This window comes from Myotis lucifugus, unplaced genomic scaffold (genome assembly GCF_000147115.1).
Source record: "Myotis lucifugus unplaced genomic scaffold, Myoluc2.0 scaffold_9, whole genome shotgun sequence".
Lineage (NCBI taxonomy): Eukaryota > Metazoa > Chordata > Mammalia > Chiroptera > Vespertilionidae > Myotis > Myotis lucifugus.
Genome location: NW_005871057.1, coordinates 12406355 through 12423773, shown reverse-complemented (window position 1 = coordinate 12423773; position 17419 = coordinate 12406355). Strand labels below are relative to the sequence as shown.

General features: G+C 37.7%; 1 pseudogene; it reads left to right on the top strand.

The window, feature by feature from the left end:
* The first annotated feature begins 3441 nt into the window (after positions 1-3441).
* Positions 3442-4318, top strand: LOC102419760 (annotated as a pseudogene).
* Positions 4319-17419: the final 13101 nt, after the last annotated feature.

Sequence of the window (17419 nt, the reverse complement as noted above, 5' to 3'; positions counted from 1 at the left end):
AACTATAATTGAAAAATGAAATTTATTTTAAAATTTGGTTTACTAAATCTCTTTGAAACTAAAGTTTTGCTAGAAAAATTAAATGGATATTCATGGATGTCTCAGCTACTTCCAAATAAGATAAAATAATGAAACATTAACTACTGAACATAAGTTCATCTACTTTCTGCTTCTTATTATAGAGAAAGATGTTTGTCTATTAGTGAACATGTCTTGTGCCCCATTTTAAAAAGGTGTGCTATGAGGAAATATGTATTTCTAGAAATTATGATATTGCAACAGAGTGAAATGCTCCTTCTCTCAGATGGCCTTCAGGCTAATAGCTTCTCTTATAGATATGCTAATTAACTAGGCATTCTGCTCCAGGCCTAAGCAGCCCCCTTACTCAGGAAGAGGTGGGGAAATCTACACAAAGTAATGACTTCCCAACTGAACTCAGATCAGCAGGGGGTCAACAGATGAACTAGGAACAAAAGGATTTATTAATTTCTCCAGTTTTCCCTTTGACCCCTTTTCAGGCCTGGCTGTCTACAGTCTCCACCATCTTTTCACCTCACCCATTCTCTCTTCTCTTGATATATAAGATGCCTGAATTTTGAACTCTCTTAAGCTGGATTTGAGAATTAGATCTCCTATCTTTTCAAGCTTGGCCTTCTTGGTTAGTAAGCTTTTCCTTACTCCAAACTTTGATGTATTGAAAATTGGTCTTTCCTTAGAAGCATCTGGCACACAAACCATATACCTATAACAATATGTGTTCATAAAGGTAGCAATCTAACAGACAGTTTGCAATTGCTTACTTCTTAGTTTTCATTAATTAAGTTATTTTAAAGTTCAAGAATTTAAATATATGTAATTAAAACTATAAAAACTAATACCAGGGAAAACAACTGTGTATATAAGAAAAATGGGATATGTTTTGGATTAACAAAAAAGGGTATGAAAAATAAAGATCTATTTTTGAGGAAGAAAAAATTTAATTTTGTCCTAAAATAAGACTGGTTGCTTCAGAATGAGAAAGAGGGGAAAAAAAGACAAAAATCTGAATGTAAAAAGGAAAGTAGTAGAGGGCTCTGGAAAAGGAATCTTGGGAGAGGAAATTTTAATTAACTGAACTTAAATATCAAAAGTAAGCTGATGCAAACTTAGTCTGGTTTTCTCTCTCTGCTAACAGGACTATTGGTCAGCTATTGATACTGTGAAAAGTTTTATTCCTAGAAAGAAAAGATTCTGTGTTTTATGTTTTATGTGATTTTGTTTTATGTTGTCTTAATCAGGTCCTTGATTACTTAAGGAAATTGAATCTTCTCAATAGTAAGAAATAAAGTTTTGCTAGCAATTATGCAAACTTCTGATTTCTTTGAACTCTTTTATTGCCACTTTGGTTAAATGGGTAATGAAGTATGACTTCATAATAACTTATGATCCTATTTAATCAAATGTCCAAACCTCTTGATATATTTAGACAGACTTTCCAAAATTTAAATTACAAATAAGAGTCTTGACCTGGGAATGACTTTGGGGTTTTCCAGAAAGGACCACAGAACACCTCAAAAGATTAGTTTTCTCTCATTACAAAAGAAAAATATTAAACTAATACAACTTGTTTGGGTGTATGAAATTACATGGGAAGCATCGCCAAATAAAAAATAACATTGAGCCTACTTTATGCTCTATTTGTGTATGATATAAATGTTCCAGAAATATATGTGAAGTTGCTGGAAATCTGAGATGTCCTGACATAAGATGTCTGTCATCAAAATTGAAGGATACATGAAAGCAACCGAACCCAAGTGTCAGGTTATGGTACATATGGATGAAATCCGTTCTGGTTTTGCAAAAATGACCCCTGACTTTTGTCATCCTTATGTCCTATGACTTGGCAACAGAATGCTCCTAAATCAGAGGAATTAAGATCAGTAAACAATGGTTATAAAACAAATGAATAGTCCGGGCTATGGGAACCCAAGACGGCTGCTGCTTAGTTCTTCCCAGCTCCCTGGAACTTTTTCAGTTTCTGTGTTTTTTTCATCCACTTTAGTACATTTGGGCTGAACTTCATCTAACTGACATATTGGGTTATCAATATGTCCTTGATGTTATGTGTATTTTTTTTTTGTATGAATTGAAGTTTTCTCCTGCCACAGATCTGATGCCCTCACAATGGCAAAGAAACTGTTAGAAAATGTTTCCCACTTGGGGTATATCTCCCAAAATCTCTAGTGATTAAGTCACACATTTCACTGAGTAAACCATACAAGCCTTGATAGACAGCCTGGGAATTTTTTAGAATTATCACTGACCCTAATACCCTTAATTATCAGGCAACATCAAGAGAACTAATGGAATAACTAGATCCAAGCAGAATAACTTTAATTACACAGGACTGAATGAACTGATGAGAAGGGTTATAATTTTATGACTCTTATTTGATATATTGCTGATTTTTAAAATCTTTTGTCTTCCAGATACAAGACTTTTTCTTCTGTACACCTTCGTTAGTAGTATTAAAACATTAATTTTTGTCTGTCTCTTTCAATTTGATCCCTCCAAACTCTCAATGAGTAAGTATTTTTATTTTCATGGTAATATGTTTGTTTGCATAAGTTCCATAAGAATCTGTTCCTTGTATAACAGGACACAATTGGAAAATAGTAATCTTATAAGGCTTTGACTGGAATGCCATATTTGAGAGAGACAAGCATAGGCTCATATATGACCAGAAAGTATTAAGGAATTAAGATTGACTTTGGAAGCCAATAAAAGCCCCTTGGGAAAACAGCATGGTACCTTGATTACATGGTTTAAAGCAGTCTTTCCAGGAAAGGAATGAAGGTTGCTTCCTGGGATACGCAAAGAAAGACCTTCAAAATACATTGGGGACCTCGAGAAGAGAGGAATTAACCCCATGGGTATTGTGGGCTAAGTCTGATGGCAAGTATGCGGCTTGGGTTCCTAAGCTCAAGGCTTTTTTAAGTTCAATCTAAAGATTCCTTATGAAAAATTCCAGGAAAGCAGATTTAAAGGAGCCTACACAATTACTATTCTTGCTGGACTTATATAAATAATCAGGCCAAGCTTATTGAAAATGGTCTTAATTTGGCTATCTTTGATAAAAATGTGTGTCATCTTAGAGAGAAAAATTGTTTCAATAGAAACTGTATTATACCATTGTGGATATTACAGTGCTGTTCATTAGCTTGAGGGTTTTTTGAATGTGTGTTTTTAATCCTACCTTCAGACTGGACTATTTTCTGAATTTTTCTAGTTTTCTTAAACATTTGTCTGCAACCCTTCAACTAAGATTTACATTTTTCCATCCATTGACTTGGAATCATTGAGAACTAAAACTGCCTGTTCCCCTGCCTACTGTGCTGCCCAGAGAGGGGCCCATGGGGCATTGTTCTCAATTCCCAAGTAACTTAAAGGGAAACTTGCACAATGTCCGAAGCACTTAAAGTACTGAAAGTGAAGGATGAGTATTTCCTCAAATTCCTTGCAGCAAGAACCCACTGAGATGGCACCAACCTGACTTGAAAAAAAAAATGGAGCAGTAAATCTTCAACAGGAACAGTGATGGCGTCTACCTCATAAATCTGAAGAAACATGGAAGAAGCTTCTGTTGGCAGCTTGTGCCATTGTTGCCACTAAAAACCCTGCTGATGTCAGTGTCATATCGTCCAGGAACACTGACCAGTGAGCTGTGCAGAGGTTTGCTGCTACCACTGGAGCCACTCCCACTGTTGGCCACCTCACTCCTGGAACCTTCATGACCAGATCCAGGCAGCCTTCTGGGAGCTGAGATTTCTGGTGGCCACTGATCCCAGGGCTGAGTACCAGCCTCTCACACAGATGTCTTACATTAACCGTCCTGCCATTGCTCCATGTAGCACAGACTCTTCCTCTGTGCCGTGTGGACACTGCCAAGCCTCGCAATAAAAGGAGGCTCATTCAGTAGGCCTGATGTGGTGAATGCTGGCCTGGGAAATTCTGTGCACATGCAGCGCCATCTCCCGTGAACACCCACGGGAAGGTCATGTCTGTCTCTACTTCTACAGAGACGCTGAAGAGATTGAGAAGGAAGAGCAGGCCACTGCTGAAAAGGCTGTGACCATGAAGGAATTTCAGGGTGAATGGACTGCTCCAGCTCCGGAGTTCACTGCTATTCAGCCTGAGGTTGCAGGCTGTCTGAAGGTGCAGGTGCCCCCTGTGCCTGTCCTGCAATTCCCTACTGAAGACTAGAGCATCAGCCTGCCACTCTGCAACCCCCACTGTTCAGGCCACTGACCACATAGGGACAACCACTGAGTGGTCTTAAGCTGTTCATCCACAAACTATTAAACAAAATGGAAATAAGGCAGACAGAAAATAAACAGTCTCAAAAAAACCACAAAAAAACCTGCTTGCCCAAGTGGCTCAGCGGTTGAGCGTCAATCTATGAACCAGGACATCACTGTTTGATTCCCAGGGTTGCAGGCTCAATCTCCTGTAGCGGGCGTGCTGGTGGCAGCTGATCAATAATTCTCTCTCGTCATTGATGTTTCTATCTCTCTCCCTCTCCCTTCCTCTCTGAAATCAATAAAAAAAAATACATTTTTTTAAAAACCGGCCCTTTTTCCAAGGCCACAGAAGCTAAAGTGGGACAACTTGATATAGACTTCAAAGAAATCACCACAATAGCTCATATATAGACAATCTTCATGTCTGTTGCAGAGATCACCAGAGGCATTCAAATTGCAGACTAGGAGGATATATCAGACTGTAACTGCCTGCCTTCACCCTATCTGAAGTTGGTTTGAGACAGATATCTAGAAATCTTCTTGACAGCTGCTTTCAGAACTCAGAAACCGAGATTATAGCCCACTTCAAGCTTAACCTTTGTTTTTCTTGTTTTTATAGACATGCCTCTTATTAAATACTGCATTGCTTGCTTTCACCATAGGCTTAACTTTCGAGTCCATCTGCAATGTGACACAACTGTTTAACTGAACTGAACTTCTCTCAAGACTGAGCCTGGTCTAATGAGATATAGAACAATTTACCAACCCAACTTCTGGAATGTGAAACGTCCAGGGAGGTTTCAGAAGAGAGAAGCATGGGGATTCAAAACAAGCCACTCAAAGATGTGCTTTTGTAGAATACAAATTTGTTTTGAGCTAAAGGCAATATTAGCTTCAGGCTCACGAGAAACTTCTGCCCCTCCCTTTGCATAGAAGAACTTGAATTAAGGGCCTTGCTCATAATAGGAGATAACCTTTTGATCCACCTATATGGCAGGAAAAATTTGTATTTACTGAACATCTGTTCTTCTTATCATCCTGCAATAATCCTTTAAAGTCCCCGAGGTGCATTGTCTCATCTCTAGATCAGAAAGTCTTATATACCTCAATCCCCCTTTCTATCTCAGAACCCGGCATGCATGTGAGGTTCCCATACATATGTATGTATTAAATTTGGTTATTTTCTCCTTGTTAATTTATCTAATGTCTATTTGATCATTAGACCAGCCAGAAAGGGTAAAGGAAAGTTGTTCTTCCCTCAGACTCCCATGTGTTTTATTCCAGGGTACAAAGCCCAGGTGTTTGTTTAAGGGATGGTCTATTCAACGGATGTGTATTTACCATTAGCATCAACTTTATAGTCAGCGTCATGCTTATGGGTATAATATGCTTTGCAGGAAGTAGTGACTTAAGGAAGTTGATACAGTATTTCTGCCATATTTCTTATAATAGTGTAATTTTTGTAGGACTAACTGTGAATATGGATTTAAATATTTAATGAATATGAGTTAGATCATATCTGTTTTTATAACTCACAGCCCTAGTGAGAGGTTGAGTATAACTAGAACCCACTAAATATTGGTGGATTCTATTGAACAACAAGCAACCAGTGCCCAGGATGTTTTGCTGCATCTACACTCAGCCACTGGGCTGAGAAAGGGACAATACTGAGATGAAATGGGCAACCGGATACTAAAGAGTGTTTTGAGACACTCTAGTCTAAGGAGACTTTAAAATAAATTCTGCAGTGTTTCCATTATAAATTCTTTCATTTGCATAACCGCACCTACCAAGGTCTCCATTAAATTGCAAATACCCTTAAGTATGTCAAGAATACGGAACGGTGAATTAGCTTATTAAATATTGTGAAGGATGAGGATAACATAAGAGTGTTTGGGAGCCTGGGAGTGGAAGAGTTTGAAATGGAGGAAAGAGCAGAGAATAGAGAAGTGCAAAGTCCTGGAAAAAAATCTGCCTACACTTCAGAACTTTTGCTAAGGTCAGCCCTGGAATTACGTCACATGTGTATGGGTATGTTTTCTTTAACTTTGTCCAGTCAAGAAAATTTTTCCCCAAACTTTCCAAAATCTATATCCCTAAACTTAGACAAGCACATTGCATCAGAGAGTTGAAGAACAAGAGTGCAGTGACTCAAATCATTACTAGAAATTTCAGAACACTGACATTAATAGCATCAAAAATCATTAAGTAACACAGAATATTTGCTTACCTTCCTATGACCTGCCATTTCTAGCAGCATCTCTCCCTTGACAGCAATTTCTCTGACTACATGAAAGAACATGACTGAAGTCTGAGGCTGTTTGGTTCACTATTTCCAAGCATGAGGCTGAACGTCTTCAATTAATTTTCAAAGAACATTTTCTTCCATGGAGATATTTTTGGGATTTCAGGATTCAAAGCCACGTACCTTAAGCCTCCCCTTCACACTGAGCATTCCTCTTTAAATTTCTCATCACACAGAGTGTGCACAGAGCAGACAGCTCACTGGGACCTGTGTCTGATCACAGCCCACAGTTCAGCAGGAGGGATCTTCCAAGCCAGGATGTAAAGGTAAACTGTGCATATTCTCATGAACACCACTCTGAATAATAGCTTACATTTAATCACTTCAAGTGCTGCACCTGTTTCTCTCTGATAACTTCGGTTTTAATTTTCTTCTTTAGTGATCACATCAGAGAAAAGAAAAACTTAAAATCAGTTCTCCTAGTACTTTGTCACTGGAACTACATTTTTAAACTTTTCCTATGCTGATTGTTTCCTGAAAGTAGATAAACCTTTGGAAATAGAACTCTTGCCTGAAATTCACATAATGCTATATGCCAATCATTTCTCAATGAAAAATTTAAACATTAAAACATTTTTAATTATAACATAGATATATAAATCTTATAAAATCCAACAGAGTCACATTTCTGGTCAGGTCCCTCATATGGCATAATGCTTTCTACTTCACAGGGTCATGGTACAGATGAAATGATATACCATATGCTGAATATCTTACACAGAGTAGATGCAAGTTATTCTTTTCTAAGACTGTCATTTTATTTTATTTTTATTTTTAAAATATATTTTATTGGTTTTTTACAGAGAGGGAGAGGGATAGAGAGTTAGAAACATTGATGAGAGAGAAACATTGATCAGCTGCCTCCTGCACACTCCCTACTGGGGATGTGCCCACAACCAAGGTACATGCCCTTGACTGAAATTGAACCTGGGACCCTTCAGTCCACAGGCTGACGCTCTATCCACTGAGCCAAACCGGTCAGGGCAAGACTGTCATTTTAAAAGTTGGCAATTCAAAAGCAGGATAGAGCCTGATAATGCTGAGAACATTCATGATAACAGTTAGCCTGCGTATACTGCTTTACAATGCACAATGCATTTTTATACACATTATCTCACAACAACCCCATAAGGCAGATGGAATAGCATCATTGTGTGATTTTCTATTGTGTATAACAAATGGCCACAAATTTAGTGAGTTAGATAACACAAATTCATTATGTTATGGTTCTAAAGGTAAGACATCCAAAAAGAGCCTCACCGGGCTAAAATCAAGATGTCGTCAGGGCTGTTTCTTTCTGGCAGCTTTAGAGGAGAATCTGTTTCCTTGTTCAGTCAGGCTGTGGGCAGAATTTAGTTGCTTGCAATTGTGGGACCAAGATCCTCATTTCCTTGCTGGCTGTCAATGAAGAGCCATTCCAGCTTCTAGTGGCTGCCCCAATCCCTGGCTCATGGCCTCTTCCCTCCATCAAAGCCAGCCACATTAGGGTGAGTCCTTCTCATATTTCAAATCTTTCCTACCTCCTCTGTCATCTTTCTGATTTCCGCCGGCAAAGGTTTACTGCTTTTAAGGGCTAGTGTGATTAGAATGGACCCCCTTGAATAATCCAAGATGACCTCCCCATCTCAAGGTGCATATCTTTAATCACATCTGCAAAGCCTCTTTCATTGTGTTACATAACCCATTCACAGATTCCAGCGATCAGAACATGGACATCTTTGGGGGTGAGGGGAGTCATTAATTTTTCCTCGACAGTTACCATTGTTCACATTTTACAGATGAGAAGGATGAAGATCAGAGAGGATAAAAGACTTTCAGAAGACACAGTAAGCAGCAAAAAATGGACTCAAATCCCAAAATTGACTCCAAACTCAAGTCAGTGTACTTCCAATAGAACACTGTCTTTTCTAAAAGACATCTCAATATCTGCTCTCTTGCATCTTCCCTCCCTTTCCTCTCATATGTAAACCCACCCTTCCATTAGCTATATTTAAGGCTGACATTCTTGGGGAATTAATGCATTTTCCAAAGCTTCTTCTAGGGAGAAGCCAAAGTTTAGTTGCACTTCTATTAATTTTGATGTAATTTCTTCCAAGGCTTATACGATGTTGAAAGTATATTTGCCAGCAATTGGACACTTTACAGCCAGAGTTGTAAATAAAATATATTTCCTGATGTGTTAAGTGCTAAAGGAAGCTTATATTGTGTAACATACAGATTATCTCAAAACAACTGTTCTCAAAAGATGTACTTGATATCGAAATCTCAATATTTATTTGATAAAAGACTGGTCATTTTGTATTTCCCATAAAATAATATTTCTAGCCTTCTTTCTTGCTAGTGGAATTTAGAAGCATAGTTTAAATTTATTTCAGTCAACCAGTAGGTGTTTATTAAACTCATTAATAAGTGCAAAATGTCAGTAGGCAATTGAAGGGAATATGAGATTAAATAAATAATTGTGGAGCCCAGCATGTACTCTAAAAATAATCACATTCTTTAAATATAAGATTAAAAGCAGAAGATGCTTATTAAAACAAAAAGATGAACTATAAGTTTAAGTCGGCTGAATGTAGAAATAGAGGACTCTAAAAGTCTGGCCATGATCAATTATATACAATAGTAATAACATAAATATATTTCTTAAAAACAAAAGTCATCAGTTATGCATTTTGAAATATATTATACACTTTTATGAATTATAAAACTAAAACAATAAAACTCAGTTAAATAAAAAGCCAGAACAAAATAGAGACATTATGATTTTTTAGGAGATAGATGAAATTTAGGAAAAATTAGTCTAACAATAGTACCCAGTCTGAACCGTAAGTGGAAGAAAATAAGAACAAGTAAACAGCCAGATGTTTTCTAGCCACCTAAGTCTGTGATGATGAAGGCAGTGTAATTTAACAGTTGATTGGCTCTTGGATCAGACAAATATTGATTTAAACCCTGGCTCTGCCACTTACCAACTGTTTGCCTTGGGAAAGACACTTGATTACTCCAAGATTCCCATCTGTAAAATGAGGTGGGCCTCATGAAATTGTTATGAGAATTAAATGAGATGATATAGAAGAAGTATATAGTATCTGGTACATAGAAAAAACTAAGTAGCTTTTAATTGTCAGTATTATCATGATTATTAAGAATGGTGGCAATAAAATGGAAAAAGAATGGACAAAAGTCATTTTGAAACTATCATGATTAGGACACAGTAAAGACTACAGGCTTTCTAACTGATCACGGAAGCTGAATTGTTTATGAAGCTGACAGAGCCTAAAACTTGGCTTGATCTAGACCTTTACTCCAAATGTGTCACGCTAAATCACTTCTGTCCACGTAGGAAAAAATATGGTCAGAACCATACTCTAAAGATTTCACATGTAACAGTGTTGTCAAATAGAAATTTCTGTAGTGTGGAAATGGTCTATGTCTGAATTTTCCAATATGGTAGACACTAGCCACATGTAGCTATTGAATCCTTGAAGTGAGGCTAGTGCAACTGAGGAAATTTTGAGGGTTTCTTTTTTAAAATTAATTTCATCTATTTAATTTAATTAACATTTTTTTTTTACAACTAGTCCCTGCCATCCATCAGACACTGGAAAAGGACCTGGGTTAGAAGGCTTTCCAGAAAGAATCCGTCTCAGAGTACAATGGGCCCTGTGGTATACTCTAGGTATCCTTCACCCAACCAGACAGAGCCATGAATTTCTCTGATGGTGTCACCTTTGGTCACATACAAACAGCCAAGCATCAAACAAATGGCGTACTATGCTAATGTAAAAAAGAAATAACTCTTACCATTTGCAACAGCATGGATGGACCTGGAGAGCATTATGCTAAGCGAAATAAGCCAGTCAGAGAAAAATAAGTATCACATGATCTCACTCATTTGTGGAATGTAATGAACAACATAAACTGATGAACAAAAATAGATACAGAGACAGAGAAGCATCAAACACATCATCAAACCTCAGAGGGAAGGCAGGGGTGGCTGGGCAGCAGGGATGGTGGTGGTGGTAAGAGATCAACCAAAGAACTTATATGTATACTAGAGGCCCGTTGCACAAAATTCACAGCCTCAGCTTTGTCCGGAAGGTTGTCCGAAAGGACGTCCAGAAGGACGTCTGGTCTAATTAGCATATTATGCTTTTATTATTATAGATAAGCATAACCAATGGACACAAACAATATGGGGGTGAAGGCCTGGGCTGGGGGGTGAGGGAGGGGTGGGAGAGGACAATGGGGGAAAAGGGAACATATGTAATACTCTCAACAATAAAGAATTTTTAAAAAACCACTTAATTGTCATTAAATTTACATGGCCACGTGTGACTAGTGGCTACCTCTCTAGACACTATTAGCATAGCTGTTATCATAACCAAGATGCTCAGCATTCAGGATGTAAAGTAACCCTAAGCACAGATGCATGGGGCATTGTTGGCTGGTAGCTGTGAGTACAGAGGATGTGTTCATAAGATCTTTCCAAAAGTAGGATTAGATCAGAACAAAAGCTGAGGTCATGATCATATAAGGACTAGAAAGTCTAACTCCTCATTTACAATTCAAAACTAACTATTGAACATGTCCCCATTATCTGATAGTTCACATAAATTTGAAGGATGAGTAGAGAAAAAGAAATGAATTAGGAGGTGAGACAATGTACAGGAGACACTGAAGTCAGAAGATCACCTTCCAATCAGGAAGAAGTTTGGGTCCATCTGCTCATCTTGGAGCTTGAGATGAAGGAAAAAGGAAGTAGTTTGGCTTCACTTCCTCTTTTTGCCTTCTCTATCTATACTTTACTTTCAATTTTAACCCTTACCAGTAACTGCTTCCTTCTTTTATCTTCTTCCACAACAGTGATAGCACAGAAAGAAACACAGGCATCCAGAAAGCTCCTTGTGCCTTTCATAAGTGAAGTAGAAGAACCAGGACTGGGCAGATGGAGAAATTGAACTGCAATTGAAACAAACTGATCCCGGGTGGAGCTCAGGAGCTGGAATGGCCCTTTTGAGTTGTCCTGAATTGAGGCTGGTCCTTTGCATTTCTTCCACCCCAATCCATTCAGTTGCAGGCTGTGCCTAGGGAGGAGGCACAGACGTGGGCAAGGCCACTCCCTTTGGCAAAGGACAACACCTAGAGAAAGAAGGAATTCTTGGAGAGGAAACTGGCTGTTTGTCTCAGCAACCAACACTCTCAGCTGTCAACAGACAGAATGAGCCCATCAAAGTGGGGCAGGTGGGAGAGGCACCTGGGCAGTGTGCCGTAGCTGCTGCTGAAGTTCGCCCCAGGCTTTGCCACTAACAAGTGAACCTAAACAATCCACTCAGCTTCCCTAGTTTCTGTTTCCTTAACTAGATGCAAGGGAAGTGGAAGAGCTGAGTTTGAACTGATATATTTAGCACCCTGACATTTTATTTTAAGAATTATTCTAATTTTTTGTTTCACTTACAAATTTGTAGTTTTTAAATGATATTTTCAAGTCAGAGCAAAGAGGTCAGATTCATGTGGCAATATTTTTCTGATTTTCATAAAAAAGATTGGCCCTATCAGTGCACTATCTCATTTAAAATAAATTCAAGGATAGTACATAGTTTCCATAAACTAAGTATTTCTGTCTTTCTTTTATCACTCTCCATCTTCACAAGGCATCTGAGTTTTATTATGCCACATAACTTTGTCACTGTACCGTGGAATCCACTGCTTTATTTTGTGATCATGAGTGTGGACAAAAAAGGGCCACTTACTAAACCTGACAAGCTCAGGGGAGGCCTGCGGTGAGACTTACAAACTCGGAGACTGAAAGTAACCACATAAAATGGTCTGAAATTAAAACTTTTTAACTAACTAAAAGCACCTTTTGCATATAGGATAATATACCTGAAAATATTCCTTTGGAATAACAAAGTAATTTTATTTTTTCCAGAGCCCTCAAAGCACAACCATGTGGAGACTACACATCCCCTAGTTGTTATTGTTATCATGTTAATTGCTCACTGTTAACTATCTATGCCCACCTATGAAAAAGAAGTATGTGTCTATTCATTTTGCTTTTCATCCAATCCCAGAGCCTCCCTCCCCTGCTTTGCTTTCTCTCACCTCCCTAATATATCACCAGTGAATTTCATGTAACCCCCTTATGTCTTACCGTTTGGTTCTAATGTATTAAATAAGTGGTAAAGCTGTTATTTTCCTAAGCATTTTCTCAATCTGTTGAAATTTTACTTTCTGGCAATTGTCATCGGTTTGGCTCAATAAACTCAAAAAATATTTTTACAAGTTGACATGAATTACATTATTCACCTTTAAACACACACACACACACACACACACACATCAATTTTCATTGATGAATCTAAAAAAAAACAACTACAGAATACAATCTTATCAGTGTTACTATGATTGGTCGGGTCTGCTTTTAAATCATCCTGAAGGAACAAGTTTATATCCCATTCTCAAATGTCTATAAGTGATACCATTGTAGTTAGCTAAGCATTAATAATAGGAAAGGAGCAAAAGGGAGGCCAGACATGATAAGCATGGCCATTTGGGCAGCTTCACCAGGAAGCTGCAAGTTCACACTCTCCAGGGAACCACTGGCTCATGCCCTGCAGGTCACTGGGGGAAGAGTCCAACAAAGGGGAAGATGGCACATGCACAATGAGTCAGGGTGACAAAGGGAAAGTGACTTTCAGTCAAGCCTGGGGAACCATGGACTGGCTAGAGTAGGCAGGGCCATTGCAAGCCCACGAAATTTGGGAACACATAATCCCACAGACAAAGGAGCCCCCCCCCTCTCTCTCTCTCTCTCTCTCTCTCTCTCAGCTCTCTGGTTCCTTTGGCTTTGCTCCTGCCCATGTTCCCTCCACAGCCATGGGCCATGCAGACCCCACATGCAATGGACTGAGGGACTACAGCAGGAAACACAGAGTAAGCTAGCCTGATTCTGGATTGGACTATCCCCTCACATGGACAGAAACTCTGGACACTGGCTTTGATTTTAGCTCTGCTGAAAGCAAAATGAAACTTCTTCTATGGTGGTACTGAGGGAAATGGGACCTTGGAAACTCAGGGGTTTGATTCCACAGAAATAACGCTTTCTACAATTTCCCACTCCTGTAAGAGTCTCAGAAAATTCCTTTTCTCGGGATATCACAAGAAGCCACTTCCACTAGCAACCAGTGGAAACATGGAGATCTCCCCACCGATAACACAGGGAACTCTTTAAGAATGTAACATATCCTTTATTCAGTGATCAGCAACTCTCATAGTTAGGAAGTTCTTTCTGATATCTAACCTAAATCTCTCCTACTGCAATTTCAAACCACTTCCTTTTCCATCCTTAATGAATTAGGGATGAATGGAGCTGGTAATCACTGTCACCTGCCTCTTATAATTTACATTTCTTGGAATTTATACCTAAATATTCTTTCCTATATGATATTTTATCCCACTTAGCTATTATCTGCTTTATAACTCTTGAGAAATATTATTTGGTTTTTTTTAGTACACTTCCTAGTTTCTCTATGTATTCCATAAATTATGGAGGCCAAACTTAATGAGTCTTTAAAAGACCATCAATGATGAAGTCCTTGTTATTTTAGGGGTTTGGCATGTTACAATCTAACATGGGTTAGCTTTCAAATTGCCTTAGACTATCCCTACATTAAAAATGTATGTCAGATTGTTTAACCACAGGGAAGAAGCAATTTTCCCAAAGACCTATTTATAAAGTAGGATAGTATCTTCCCTTATATGGGAAGCTAATGTAAACTATTAATGACATGTATCAGGTACAAAATGTTCTTTACGCTCTTTCAAAATAATCTTTAAAATAATAAGACTCGTTTTGTCTATTACAGTTTGGTTTTGAAAAACAAACATTTTAAGTATTATTAGCTTTAGCTCAGTAACCAATACTTGGGAAGTAATTGTTTTCTCTGAGTTCAGTCTTCATGGCACCATTAGCTAATGTAAATTTCTTGACATTTTTTTTTGCATGTGACAATCTGTTACATGCAACATCTTTTCTGATGTTTACAAAATTAGAATGAACAGAGCTTCTTAACAGATTTTGCTTTTAGCATGTAAAGTTAAAAAAGAATTTATCACACAAGGTAAAACCAAGATCAAATTTTGTATGCTGAGGAACATATAAAGCATAAAAATTATAATTCACTTTCTAGCTAATATCAAATATAAAGACAGTTCAAAACATTTGCAGTGGTTTCTATAGTCTATGTAAGTATAAATTTTAAACTTATAGAGAAAGAATATCTTATATTTGTGTTGTAGAACACAACCTCTTTTTAAAAAACTCTGCTTGATAAGTTCATCTCCTTCTAAAAACTGTCTAGCAACAAATGCATGTCAATAAGAGGGTCTCATGCACATTGTAATTGGTGTATCCTCTGGTCTGTAGGAATGGTAACTGTTGCTTCTGCCTCTTGGATTCCCAGTGCCCTTGACCTTCGCCTAATTCTTACTGACAAGCACTGGCTGACCCATCTGATGCTGCTGTTACAAGTGTTCCACTTTCGCCTACTCTATACCCAGGCTGAGAAGACCAGCTGAGTAGCTGGGCAAAATCCCTTTATACAAAAAAATATCTTCCCCACTTCCACTCAGCCACACACTCAAACATGTAAAGAATGCTTTATACTTTAGTGGTAGGTGTTTTATATGCATTAATTTATCTACTTCTACAGTAGACTTTTTATATAAGTACACTTGTCATAATTCTACACCTTAGAACATTAATTTCAGAGAAATTTAATATCATACCCAAGCCACACAACCAGTAAGAGGCAGAGACCGGATTTGAATAGGTATTTCTGACTCTAACGCACAAGTGTACCCATTATAAGCTGTATGTCCTCCCCCCCCCACACACATACATTTAAACAGGATAGCTCAGTGGTTCAGAGTAGGGACTGTGGAGTTAAACTGTCTGGTTTCAAAACCACTTCCCAGTTAATGACCCACCTGACATCACAGTGCTTCAGCTTCATGGCCTATAAAATGGATATAATAATGGTACATAAGTCATCGAATTGGTATACACATTAAATGTGCCAGTATGTGTAAGGTGTTTATAATAATGCTTGCCATGTAGTAAATGCCACTAAATTAGCTATTATTTTTGTTTTATTATTATTATTATTATTATTACCATCATACAATAAAAAGATCCTACTGAAAAGCAAATGGTCTAAAACAGTGGTTCTCAACCTTCCTAATGCCACGACCCTTTAATACAGTTCCTCATGTTGTGGTGACCCCCAACCACAAAATTATTTTCGTTGCTACTTTATAACTGTAATTTTGCTACTGTTATGAATTGTAATGTAAATATCTGATATGCAGGATGTATTTTCATTGTTACAAATTGAACATAATTAAAGCATAGTGATTAATCACAAAAACAATATGTAATTATATATGTGTTTTCCGATGGTCTTAGGCGACCCCTGTAAAAGGGTCATTCGACCCCCAAAGGGGTCGTGACCCACAGGTTGAGAACCGCTGATCTAAAAGGATGAAGAGGGATAGTAACACAATAATTGAATAGCCCATTGTAGAGTCTGAAAATTGGCAATTAGTCACCTCGCAGGCCCCCAGGAAAATGGAGACAATGAGCGAAACTGTTTGACTCCTGGACAAGGGAGGTGAAGTGAGCAATCACTGGGGGCAAGGGACACCAGAAGCAGAGGGAGGGTTGAATCAACAAGAAGTAGGCATATAGCTTCTATTTTAAGATTTTAATGAAAGTCTAATTCTTTTGATGAAAGAATTTGATGATTTTTTAAGAAGTCAGCTCTAATTGTATTTTATACTGTGTTGTGGGTGGTAGTGGTGGTGTTGGCCTTATGCAACATTTTGGTCCACCCTATTTGAGATATAACAATTGTCTTATGTTGATCCACTATTCTCACAGAATTCTTGCTCCATTAAAAAAATTCTCTTTAATTCAGACATACTAATGGAATTTTGAAACATCATTGCTCATTTTTATTTAACATTAAATATGTAAGGGGAATAAGTATAAAACTATTTGAAGTTATATATGGGACTTCTATTAAGTCTAGGTCTTAATTTTTCACTATTTCCTAATTTGGGTCAAGATCTGGTGCCTAATAAAGTCCACAGTGTGTTTGACAGCATTCCAAATAACTCTTATTCTTCTTGATTTTACCTTAAACTTTCTTATTTAACATTCAACTTCATTGTCAATTAGTGCTTCAGAGGAAGATGTTCTGCCTAAGTAGCAGAATTCATGGCAGCTTTCAAGTCTGTATTATGCCTGGCACCAAGATCTAATCATCTTGACACACTTTTAAAATTAAAGCATTGGTGGCATGATCAAAGGCTGGGATTCCACTGAGAACTTTATCTAGGATTTATTCTCACTCCTTGTACATACTAGTTGCAAACACATACAATTTTTATTACTTTGCAGTGATTTCTTATGAAAAGAATTATATCATGCAGAGGAAAGCATCATGAAAATTACTAAATCATCAAGGTTGAATCAGTTTATACCTTTGCTTTTCCAATTGTCACATAGAGGAAGTCGGATTTCCCACTAGCAATCCAAGTGAGCAACTACTATGTTAGAGTAGTAGGAACCTCAATGCTTACTTCATAACACAAGACCAATAGGAGTACACCACATTATTATGAATGGTTCAGTTAAATTTGAATAGCATCTAATATTCACTCCTTTGTGTCTTTCTAATAAAATAAACCCTAATAGTTGGAATGAGTTTGCTATAATTGCATGTATCTGTGTTAGCATATCAAAGACACCAACTAATATTACGTTAAT